We start from the raw sequence: 11,858 nt of genomic DNA, 5'->3' as shown, positions 1-11,858 counted from the left end.
AAAAGTTGACTCAATTTCACGCAAAATTCAATTTTGAAAGCGGAAATCAAAGTTGTTGTAATTAAGCACTTAATTTCAAAAGTCACAAATTGCAAGAATTTGAATAAAGCACTGAAATTTCGAATGAATGTTAACACAATTTTCAGATTTAGGACAATAAGAACACAATTTTGACACAAAATTTCAATTTTGATGATTTTTGAATGATTAGAAGCCCTAAACCAAGAAATCACAAGACCAACTTTGACTGTAATTTTGAAGGTGTTAGGATTGATAAAATCAGCCAAAATTCTGGATTTTAGCAGGAAAATACAGTAAGATCTTGCTCCCGAAATTTCGGAAAAAATGTCGGGGACGATGGCGCTCGGAGTGCACATGGTCCTCGCAACTTTTTTCCAAATTTTCAGGGATGAAAGATATTGTGATTTTATTGCGGAATCCAAAGTTACAGCTGATTTGGAGATGTTTTGATCAGTGAAATTGTCGGACAAAGGTTGAATCAAGAGGGTTTCAAAAATTAGGGTTTTGACACTTAACCACTTAATTTTTAAAATTAAAGCACAAATATGAATTGATAATTTGTAATAGAAGAGCAGATCTAAAACAAGCATTAATAATTAAACATTTCACAAGTTTAATTACTTAAAAAGAAAATTTAGGGTTTTTATGCAATTAACCTCTAAAATTTTGCAAAAGATCAAACATGGAAATGTAATCAAGGAATCCAATTTTCAGATCTAACTATGAATAATCAGAAAGGATGTTCACATCAGGTTCACCAAAATGTAAAGCGGAAAAATCGCAATCGAACCCTAGTTGCTCTCCCCTCTTCCAACTCCAAGGAGAGAGAAGGGAGGGCGCTAGGGTTGATGATTTTCACTTAAGGGAGAGACTTTACATTCAAAAGAGGGGTTGAAACCCACAAGATCCAATCCCACACAATGCAAGATTGGATACTAAATGCGTTTCAAGGGTTAAGACAGCAAGGCTACCCTCTTTTGTAAAGAATGTTGATAGAAGAATTAAGCTAGGAATGCATAGAAAGTGACAAAGATTCGCTTATAAACTAAGATAGGGATATAGGATGAAGCTACGGACCTGGAATTAGCAGTAAAATGTCGATACGGCGCTGTCCTACAAATTTGAGCAAAAGTTGTCAGGACGATGGCGCCCGGCGCCACGGTCCTCCGAAAAATCTGCGAAACGAAGGCGGATCTGTTCGTCTCTGCACAAGGATTCCAGATCTTCAATTTCAGCTGCATGCCTGCAGCCTACACATAGAAAAGCGAAGACGATTGGGGGGTTAGGGATTAGGGGTTTGCCTTTAGGTCAAACCCCGGTTTTGGAATTAACCAAGAAATGAGAAATTGCTGTAAATGTAAATGTATGTAATGTAAAACAAGTACTAATACCTTGTTGTAAGGATGTTTGTATCCTTATGTGTGAAGGTATAGATGTTGTTGTTTGTTGTATGTTGTATGTTGTAGCATGTAATGTGTTGTAAGTGATCTCCTCTTCAATGGTTGAATCCTTGTCTGGAATGCAACACTTAGCCTTGAATGGAGACTTGGAATGAATGCTTGAATGCTTGAATGCTTGAGTATAGTTTCCACGCTTGTACACATATGTCCTTCTTCTTACCCAAATGGGAGAGGAAAAATGTAGTTTATATACTTGTCAATTAGGGTTAATAGACTGATTTTCCTGACCTTAGGCCGACCAGGAAAGTTAATTTCCAATTTGCAAACAAAAAGACCCGAGACCCCATAGGAGACCGGGCCCAAAATAGGTCCAGGGACCAGGGCGCTGGGTGCCATGGTCCTGGGGGACCAGGGTGCTTGAAAAATGCAGTTTTTAGTGTCATAATCATGTTTTGAGGTCTCCATTCAGGTTGCGTGTTGCGTCACCATCATGAAGACCGAAATGCAGTCAAAATTGCAAGTGTCATAATTTTAGGATGCTACACTCTTAAAGTGTTTATAACATTCCCAGCCTGAGGGAGAACATTTTCCTAGTTTAAGAACCCTTCAAAATCTCTCAAGTTCTCCTCTAACATATGAATCCGATCAAACTCAATGGTGATGGTGGAGTCATGATCAATAGTAGGAGAAGACAAGGGAGAGTTCATCAAGGTATTATTTTGAGAATTATATTGTGAACTAGATAGAGAATGGGACCTTGTCATAATGGTCTTAACAGGATGGGAAACCATGAAGCCATTTGGATTGGGAAGTGGTTCTTTAAACATCAAGCTTGGTTGAGGGAGACTATAATTATTTGGAGGAATTATCTTCCTAATAGTCCTTCTTACAACAAACCCTATGGCAGTCTAGGTCGTAAAGTTCATAGAAATGCTCCACAACACTTTGACCACTCTATGAGGGTACTATGAGGATCCTACAATACTTAGTGATAAATAAATTGTATTGAAATTTGTTTATATTTTTTTTTAAACTTATAACCACACACACACACACAATGAAAAATAAAAATGCAACTGGTTCACATCGGGTTTACCAAAATGTAGAGGATGATATTTTCTACCCTCGAAGTGATGAAGTTCAAGGAGCAAACCGATCTTTGCTCTATCTCACTTTACTGGCACTCTGGTGAGCCAGAGGATACAAACTGTAAAAATCAACAAGTAGACTATAGAGACCTCTGAACGACCTCTTCTAAGCCCTTTTTATCATGACAAATGTATAGAACTTGGACACCAACTTGTGACATGCTAACATGGACTATACAAACAGAGGATAGAAGCCATACAATGAATGTGAGTATAATAAAACTACTAAACTAAAAGTACTATGTTGAATAAAATGAATTAGCACAAAATGAAAATAGTTAAGAGGAGGCAAAGGGAGATAAAAGAGGCTCACAACTAGTCCACAATTGAAGCCTCTAATAAAGAAATCTTCCTCTCTCAATAACAAACCTACACACAAACAAGAAGAAAAAAATTGGGGTTGTGTTAGGAGGTCTACCTTAGTTATACCCCTTCTTTGGTGTTTCCACCTCCACAGATAGCCAAGATAATAGCCACAAAGAAAGGAAAAATGATAAAAATACAATTATATAAATAGAATAACATATATGCTTGATGGAAAATAATGGACATGGAATTGTGAAATGTAAACAGTCAAAGAGAAAGAACTCCCCTTCAACACCAAGAAGATATCCCCTGAGGGAGAGAATTTGAGGACCAAAAAATCTCCAAAGCTATGATAATGGTGGATGTTGAATGTTAAAAAACCTATGAAAGATGAAGAACAAAATGCCAAGAGCTCTAAAATTCCCAAAATGATCAAGAAGACTCAAAATAGGCTCAAATGGACAAAATAGAGGGCCTAGGGAAGAATCTTGACATCGGTGGTTGTGGATAGAGGTGTTACAAACTCTTCATGGTGCATGCATAATGCTCAAATGACCACATGTAGGCTGACATATTCACAAGATGCTAACACTACGCGTGGATGTCACCATGACATGTTAGGATCCATAAGTCAAATGATCAGCATGGTTGAAAAAAGGTTAGATTCTAAGCAGGCAAGGCAGTTTATGTGGACAAATAGACAAAGAGACAAAGAATGACTCCAATCAGCTTAAAGCAAAGGTGCTTATGTGATGTAGAATTACATGCAGTGCAGTTTACGATGTTACAACATTGAGCTGTACAAATAGTACAAAACATTATATACATGTGTAAAATTGTACATTTCAAATGTTAGATATTTGTAGCATCTTAAAATAGTACTCTTAAATTTTTTTCCTCACTTAAGCCTCACTTTGGCATTCTAGCTTTTGATTCCTCATTGTAGCATTGATTATGCTCACACCCGATTCCAATCTTACATTTTAATCACTTGTCCATTTTCCTCCTCATTCTATAGTCCTATTTATAGGATTAGGGCGTGGTACCATGTGGTCCAAAATTAGGACCAAGGTAGCCCATGCCCTGGTCCTCCTAATTAGGCCCTAAAATGGGGCCTCACAATGGTCATTTCACTTCAGAAGAAAATTTGATCCCATGTCAACCTGTTCCAAAAATTCAATTTGTTTTTCAAGTAGACAAGTATAAAAGGAGGTCTACCCCTCTCATTTTAAATCCTAAGCTAAGTGATCATATAATAAAATTCAAGATCTCAATTACAGTCAAATGAGCAAGTAATCAATCATTCATCAAGCATCAGAGCAATAGTGAAGTCAAATTCAAGTATTGAAGATGGCATGCATGATCAATGTTTTATAAAGATATCCTACATGAAACCCTAAAACCTTTGTATGAAGGTCAAACAAAACTTGGCCTTCTTGCAAGTACAGGCCCCTCATTTGTAATCACATACTTACTACTGAAGTATTATCAAAGTGTGGGTAGGCTTCCCATTGTGATTTTTCCCTTTACCAGGTTTTCCACGTACAAATATTGGTGTCATGTGGATCGTATTTATTCTCTAATTGTTCTTTATGCTTAATTGGTTATCTTCTATTTTGGTAATTGGTTTATGCATACTGGTATGATCTTTTGGGTTCTGGTATGAAATTTTTAATTGCTTAAGTCTCCGGTAATCTGGTGACAACTGATTCACCCCCCCCTCTCATTTGTCTTCCAGTTATTTGAATTTTCTAACAATTGTTGGCCATTTGGAGGAATTGATTATGTGTTGCATTGATGTTTTGTCATTGATGTCAACACTGGTTGTTTTGGATGCTTTACTAGTATCCTTCTAGTCTCGGTAGGATGTTTGGTTTCTGGTTGTATTAGATCATGATGATCCAGTATGCTCCAGTATGTTTGGGTTATGGAATTGGCTTATTCATGCTACTTAGATTAATGTTCATTTAGTTGGTTTTGATTTGGTGATCGAATGCTATCATGTTTGCTGGAAAGCTTGGTTTGTTGTTCTGGTGAGGGTTTCACCGGTAGAGCTTTGTTGAAGATCTTTCATGATATGCATAAGTGGTGATGGTGTGGCTTCTAGTGGAGATTCAGGATGTTGATGGTGATCATGTTTGAGACTTGGTTGATTGGGATCATTGCTTTAGCGTGTGTGGACCTATATTGGGCCTCAGTCTATCTAGGTTATGGACTGACTTAATGTAATGTGTGGATTGGAATTCTTGATGTGTTTCTAGGTTGGATATTATTTGTTTGATCTTAGGCCGACATGTTTTGTAATTATGTAATTGATTTATTGTTTGGTGGCCGATGACGTTTTTTATGGCCAAGGATTTGTATATATATGATGTAAGATCTCATTATAGATCATATGTGGCAATGATATGAATATGTAAGGAGGGAATAATGTAATAATCATTCAGGCAAAGGATTTGGTCAATCATTGGTGATCGATTTGGGTTTATGTAAGAGGATTTAGTCCTTCGGTATTGAGCTTAATCGAAACTGTACTCAGACATAGGAGATACTATCTTTGTAGTTCATTATTTCTTTCAGATTATAGTCTGGATTTTTATATAGTCAGTAAGACTCCTTTTGTGTTGAGTAGTGTGCTCTAGGCTTTTGGCCTTCCTGCAAGTGTAGGAACCTCATTTGTAATCACATACTTACTATAGAAGTATTATCTAACTGTGGGTAGGCTTCCCACTGTGGTTTTTCCCTTTACCATGTTTTCCACGTACAAATCTTGGTGTCATGTGGATGGTATTTATTCTCTAATTGTTGTTTATGCTTAATTGGTTTATTTTCTATTTTGGTGTAAAGCGGAAAATCGCGATCGAACCCTAGTTGCTCTCCCCTCTTCCAACTCCAAGGAGAGAGAAGGGAGATTCACTAGGGTTGATGGTTTTCACTTAGGGGAGAGACTTTACATTCAAAAGAGGGGTTGAAACCTACAAGATCCAATCCCACGCAATGCAAGATTGGATGCCAAATGAGTTTCAAGGGTTAAGACGGCAAGGCTACCCTCTTTTGTAAAGAATGTGCATAGGAGAATTAAGCTAGGAATGCATAGAAAGTGAGAAAGATTCGCTTATAAACTGAGATAGGAATACAGTATGAAGCTGCGGACCTGGAATTAGCAGTAAAATGTCGATACGGCGTTGTCCTGTAAATTTGAGCAAAAGTTGTCAGGACGATGGCGCCCGGCGCCACGGTCCTCCGAAAAATCCGCGAAACGAAGGGGGATCTGTTCGTCTCTGCACAAGGATTCCAGATCTTCAATTTCAACCGCATACCTACAACCTACACACAGAAAAGCAAAGACAATTGGGGGGTTAGGGATTAGGGGTTTGCCTTTAGGTCAAACCCCGGTTTTGGAATTAACCAAGAAATGAGCAAGAGCTGTAAATGTAAATGACTGTAAAACAAGTACTAATACCTTGTTCTAAGGATGTTTGTATCCTTATGTGCGAAGGTTTAGATGTTGTATGTTGTATGTTGTAGTAGTATGTGATCTCCTCTTCAATGGTTGAATCCTTGTCTTGAATGCAACACTTAGCCTTGAATGGAGACTTGAAATGATCAATTGCTTGAAGGAATGCTTGAATGCTTGAATGCTTGAGTATAGTTTCCACGCCTTTTCCATCATGTCGAATGAAAGAGGAAAATGTAGTTTATATACTTGTTAATTAGGGCTGATAGACTGATTTTCCCGACCTTAGGCTGACCAGGAAAGATAATTTCCAAATGCAAACAAAAAGACCCGAGACCCCTTAGGAGACCAGGCCCAAAATAGGACCCAGGGACCAGGGCGCTGGGCGCCATGGTCCTGGGGGACCAGGGCGCTGGGCGCTCTGGTCCCACCTCCCGGGACAGTAGGGTGCAAGGAGGTTCAGGCCAGGGTGCTTGAAAAATGCAGTTTTTAATGTCGTGAGAAAGTTTCGGGGTCTCCATTCAGGTTGCATGTTGCATCGCCATCGTGAAGACCGAAATGCAGTCGAAATTGCAAGTGTCGCAATTTTAGGACGCTACATTTAGCCCCCACTTAAGCGGGAGTATGTATGCTCATACTTCCGGTAAAGTACAAGGAAACAATATTGAAAGACTTTCACCACGTCAAGTAGGCAAGACACACCAAGCCCCCAGTGGACTAAGGATCTTACGACTTTGATTGACAAAGTAAAAGGGAAGATCACGAGGGAGAACCATGACTGTCAGTAGTAAGGTTCCCTCACTATGAGTCATGCAAGAAAGATATCAAAAATTTTCAAGGCAAGGCTAAATTTACCAAGAAATTTTCAAGTATCTTGAAAAGATATGAACGGGATGTATGCCCCCCTACGTTAAAGCGATCGCACACGCCTCACTGGGGGTGATTGTTTTAACGTAGTGATACACATAAGAATGAGAAAGGAAAGGAGCACGTTATCGCAAGGATTTAGCCCCCAAGTGTGAGATAAGCCCAAGGATAATAGACACAAAACACAAAGCACAAGGTGACTTCGCTTTCCTTGGGGTCAGTATGCTGTATGATAGGTCATGTATATATATCATATGTATGTATGCATAATTGTTCTTCATTCCCCAATCAAGGAAGGTCACCTAGGAGAAGGGAACACATGTGTCTTTTGAGTCAACATGAGAGAGATCAAGAGATCTCAATGCTTTGCATCGTCCTCAAGTAGACAACACTAAGGACAACAAATAGAAGAATGAGAATAACATATAGAAGAAGTAACACAAGAGAGGAGGAGAGAATCTGCTATGCTAATGTAATTAGTCTAGCACGTCATCTACCCCCCGATCTTGCTGATCAATGTTTCGGGAAGGCAGGGAACACGCTAGAGGAGGAACATCCAACACAGCAGATGGAGCTATCACAAGATCCAAACAAGGGCTATGTTCATGTTCCGAGCCACGTTGTTCTTGTCTAGGAGCTAGGATAAGTGCTTTAGAAAATTCGTTAGATAAATGGTTATCAATATCAACAAGTTCATATTCACTATCAGAAGCAAGAGGAGTAACATTTTCATCTATATCATCATCAAGATTTATAAAAATAGGATTTTTAACTCGCACAGGATCAAGACCATCATGCATCTTATGTTTAGGAGATTTAGACTCAATGTCTGGCTGAGGAGAAAATGGAATAATGCTTGTTGAAGGTGTTTTTGGAGATTTCAAAGTTTGAGAAGCAGCTGCTTGAGCTCTAAGACGACGCTTTCGTCGGCGTTCACGTGCAGAATGATTTCGTCTAGTCTTAGTAGGAAGTGAAGAAGATTGAGGAGGAGGAATGTTCTCATCCCTATCACTTGGGTGTTTAGGTTGTGGTCTCTTAGGCTAGATAATAGGAGAAGAAGAAGGTCTCTTCTCTCTATAAAAGGAAGGAGGAGGAACTGCTCCATATAAGGGAGGAATATTTGGTTTAGGAAGGAGACCAAGTCCATCATGACGAGGAGGGATAGGTCTACTTTTAGGAAGTTTATTAGATATAGACATAGTCACATCCATAGGGATGGGTTGGGAATCTTCTTGAGGAAAGACATTAGTTTTATCTTTCAAAGGAAGAACTTCCTTCTCAAGAATGATAGGAATGTCAAGTTTAGGTGTTCTAGGTTCACTTAAAGATAGAATCATATCGGTTTTCCACTTTTGATAAGATTTGAAAAGATGATCACTTCGTGGAGGAAGAGATTGGAATTGTTTAGGCCAAAAGTAATCAAGAGGAACACTAGAGGTTCTTTCAGCTGATTTAAAGAGACTATGATTGACAGTAACAACTTCACCATTATGGGGAAATTTCAAACACTTATGAATAGGAGAAGCTATAGCTTTCATGGAAGACAGCCAAGGATAGCCAAGCTTCACACGAAATTGTTCGGATGAAGGAATAATAGCAAAGTTCACATCAAGGGATTTGTTATAGACCTCAATAGGCAATGTAATAGAACCAATTGCAGGAGAAGAAAATGCATCAAATAGTTTCACAATCACATCTGTTTTGTCATAGATCACTTAATTCAATTGAAAAGTAAAAAGAAATTCTTCAGTAATAACATTAACCATGCACGAAGGATCAATAAGCACTCCACGGCAAGGTGTATTCTTGACTTTTGCAACTATGTATAAAGGACCATCAGGTGCCCTAATAGTTTCACTGGAATCAAATGTGATGGAAGGTTCTTTAGGGTGTTCTTGCTACTCTACGAAGTTAATCACATTCGGAGCCATAGACACTAGACCATCAGATGAAAAAGAGGAATCATTAGTCTCAATCGCATTAGAGGTATGAGAAGGTAACGGATCAGTGAAAATCTGAAGATTTTGATTAGGAGGAGCTACAGATGTATTGCCTTTATCATTCACTCCAGAAACAGAAATAGTATTATTATCAATCAAATCTTGAATATTACCCTTTAAAGAAAAACATTTTTCAGTATCATGCCCAGGCTGACGATGAAATTGACAAAAGGCTTTGTTATCAAAATAAGGTGAAGTAATCTTTGCAGGATCAATTTGCCTTATAGGAGGAAGAGTAAGCACATTTTGTTCCAATAACTTATTCATAATACTATGCAATGATTCATTCAAAGGAGTATACTTTCTTTCTTTCTTGAAAAATTTAGAAATAGGAGGCACACCTGATGCTGCATTCACATTGTTGTTGATGATGTTTTCATTGAATTTGATGGAATCTCTGTTCGGTTTAAACTTCCCAAATGGTTGTTGACTGCTATCACCCTTATCACTCGGAGCCATAGGATGTGATTGTTCCATTTGACTCACAGTCAGTTGATAATTGTGAAGAGTGGCACACAACTGTTGGAAAGAAGTATACTTAGAAAACAGAAGTTTGTCTCGAATATCTTTTTGTAAATTAGAAATAAAGATTCTTTGAATATCATTGTGAGGCACTGGAAAAGAAATTTGAGCATACAAATGCTTATATCTACCAATGAAATCAGTCACTTTTTCTTTAACACCTTGTTTACAATGCATTAAATCAATCAAAGTAACTTTAGGACTTATATTGTTTTGAAATTGTTGAATGAAAGCATTTGCAAGTTGTTCGAAAGAAGTAATAGAATAAGAAGGCAACGAGCAATACCATTGTAGGGCTTTGTCTCTTAATGTTCTAGTAAACAATTTTGCAAGCAACCTTTGGTCATAAGCAAAATCAGTACAGATTGTTTGAAAGGTCTTAACATGTGTTAGAGGATCGCCCTTACCATTATAGAGCTCCAAATGCAGGATTTCAACATGTTTAGGGGGAATAGCTCGGACAATGTCAAGAGAAAGTGGGCTCGCAACATCAAATGTGGGCACACTAAACTTAGATTGATTCATAGAGGCAATTTGTTGCTGTAAAGAAGAGACAGTTTGTGCAAGATTGTTAATGGTCGCTTCAGTCGAAGAGTTCATATTAGATGTGTTAGATTGAGATGGAGGTGTTATGTTATTGAAAGAAGGTAAAGAGTAAGGTGGTGGGACTCTATGATAGTCAATTATAGGGGATGATTGGACAAGAGGAACACTACAAGGAGGAATGGAATGGTTAAATGAATTGCCCCCTTGTGTCATGTTCATTTGTGAAGATGTAATAGGAACACTCATTGAAGGAATGAATGAAGAAGTCAGATTAAATGAAGGAAGAGGGTTGATTGAAGAAGGGGGATTGCTCCCATGACTAGTGATCATAGAAGGAATGTCTTGTATAGAAGTGGTCATTATGTTTGATGTAAAGGTAGGTATGCTAGCAATAGAAGTCATCAAAGGAATAGAATGATTGACTTGTGTAGGAGGTTGTGTATAACCTAAAGTTTCAGCACAACTCTTCATAGGCATCACATTCGAATCCACAATGTGTGCAATACCACGCAAAATATCAATTCCATTCTTATCACTTTGAAGCATATGTTTTAGACCCTCAATTAAAGGAAGAGCTTGACTATCAGGGTATTCATGAGACATCCATTGTCGAAAATCATCAAATTGGTTATCCAATTTCGAAATTTGTTCTTCAGAAACCTCATGGAGAGCTTCTTCATCATTAGGAGGATTAGAGGAATTACCCATGTCCTCATTAAAAAGGCTATTCAAATTAGGTTCCATCTCCTCGGTAATTAAACCTCGGAAAGACTTAATTCTACGGCTTCGTCTAACGGAAATAGTGTAAGTAGGGCTTATTGTTGTAAAACTCATGCACTAGAGAGGGAGAGAAAATTTTTATTTTAGAGGTAGCAATTTTCAGTAAAATCAGCCAATCTTCTGGATTTAAGCTGTTAAATCCAATCACGACAGTCTCCCGAAATTTCGGAAAAAATGTCTGGGACCGTGGCGCTCGGAGTGCAACACGGTCCTTGCAACTTTTTTCGAAATTTGCAGGGATGAAAGGCATGATGATTTTAAAGCCAATCTGAAAAAATTGAGTGGTTTTACGATCTGTAGGTAGGCCAAATTAAAGTTGCAATCTCAAAATTGAACCCTACCCAGATTGTCGAAAAATGCAAAATTTGAATTTTGAAAAAGAGAGGGAAACTGAAATTTTGAATCTTATGATTTTAGAGGGAATGCCGAAAGCAATGCAAGTTTTGAAATTCAAAAGTTGACTCAATTTCACGCAAAATTCAATTTTGAAAGCGGAAATCAAAGTTGTTGTAATTAAGCAATTAATTTCAAAAGTCACAAAACGCAAGAATTTGAATAAAGCACTGAAATTTTTAATGAATGTTAACACACTTTTCAGATTTAGGACAGTAAGAACACAATTTTGACACAAAATTTCAGTTTCAATGATTTTTGAATGTTTAAAAGCCTTAATCCAAGCAATCACAAGACCAACTTTGACTGTAATTTTGAAGGTGTTAAAATTGATAAAATCAGCCAAAATTCTGGATTTTAGCAGGAAAATACAGTAAGATCTCACTCCCGAAATTTCGAAAAAAATGTCGGGGACGAT

This window comes from Cryptomeria japonica, chromosome 1 (genome assembly GCF_030272615.1).
Source record: "Cryptomeria japonica chromosome 1, Sugi_1.0, whole genome shotgun sequence".
NCBI classification, from domain to species: domain Eukaryota; kingdom Viridiplantae; phylum Streptophyta; class Pinopsida; order Cupressales; family Cupressaceae; genus Cryptomeria; species Cryptomeria japonica.
Note: the sequence above shows the minus strand (reverse complement) of the source record.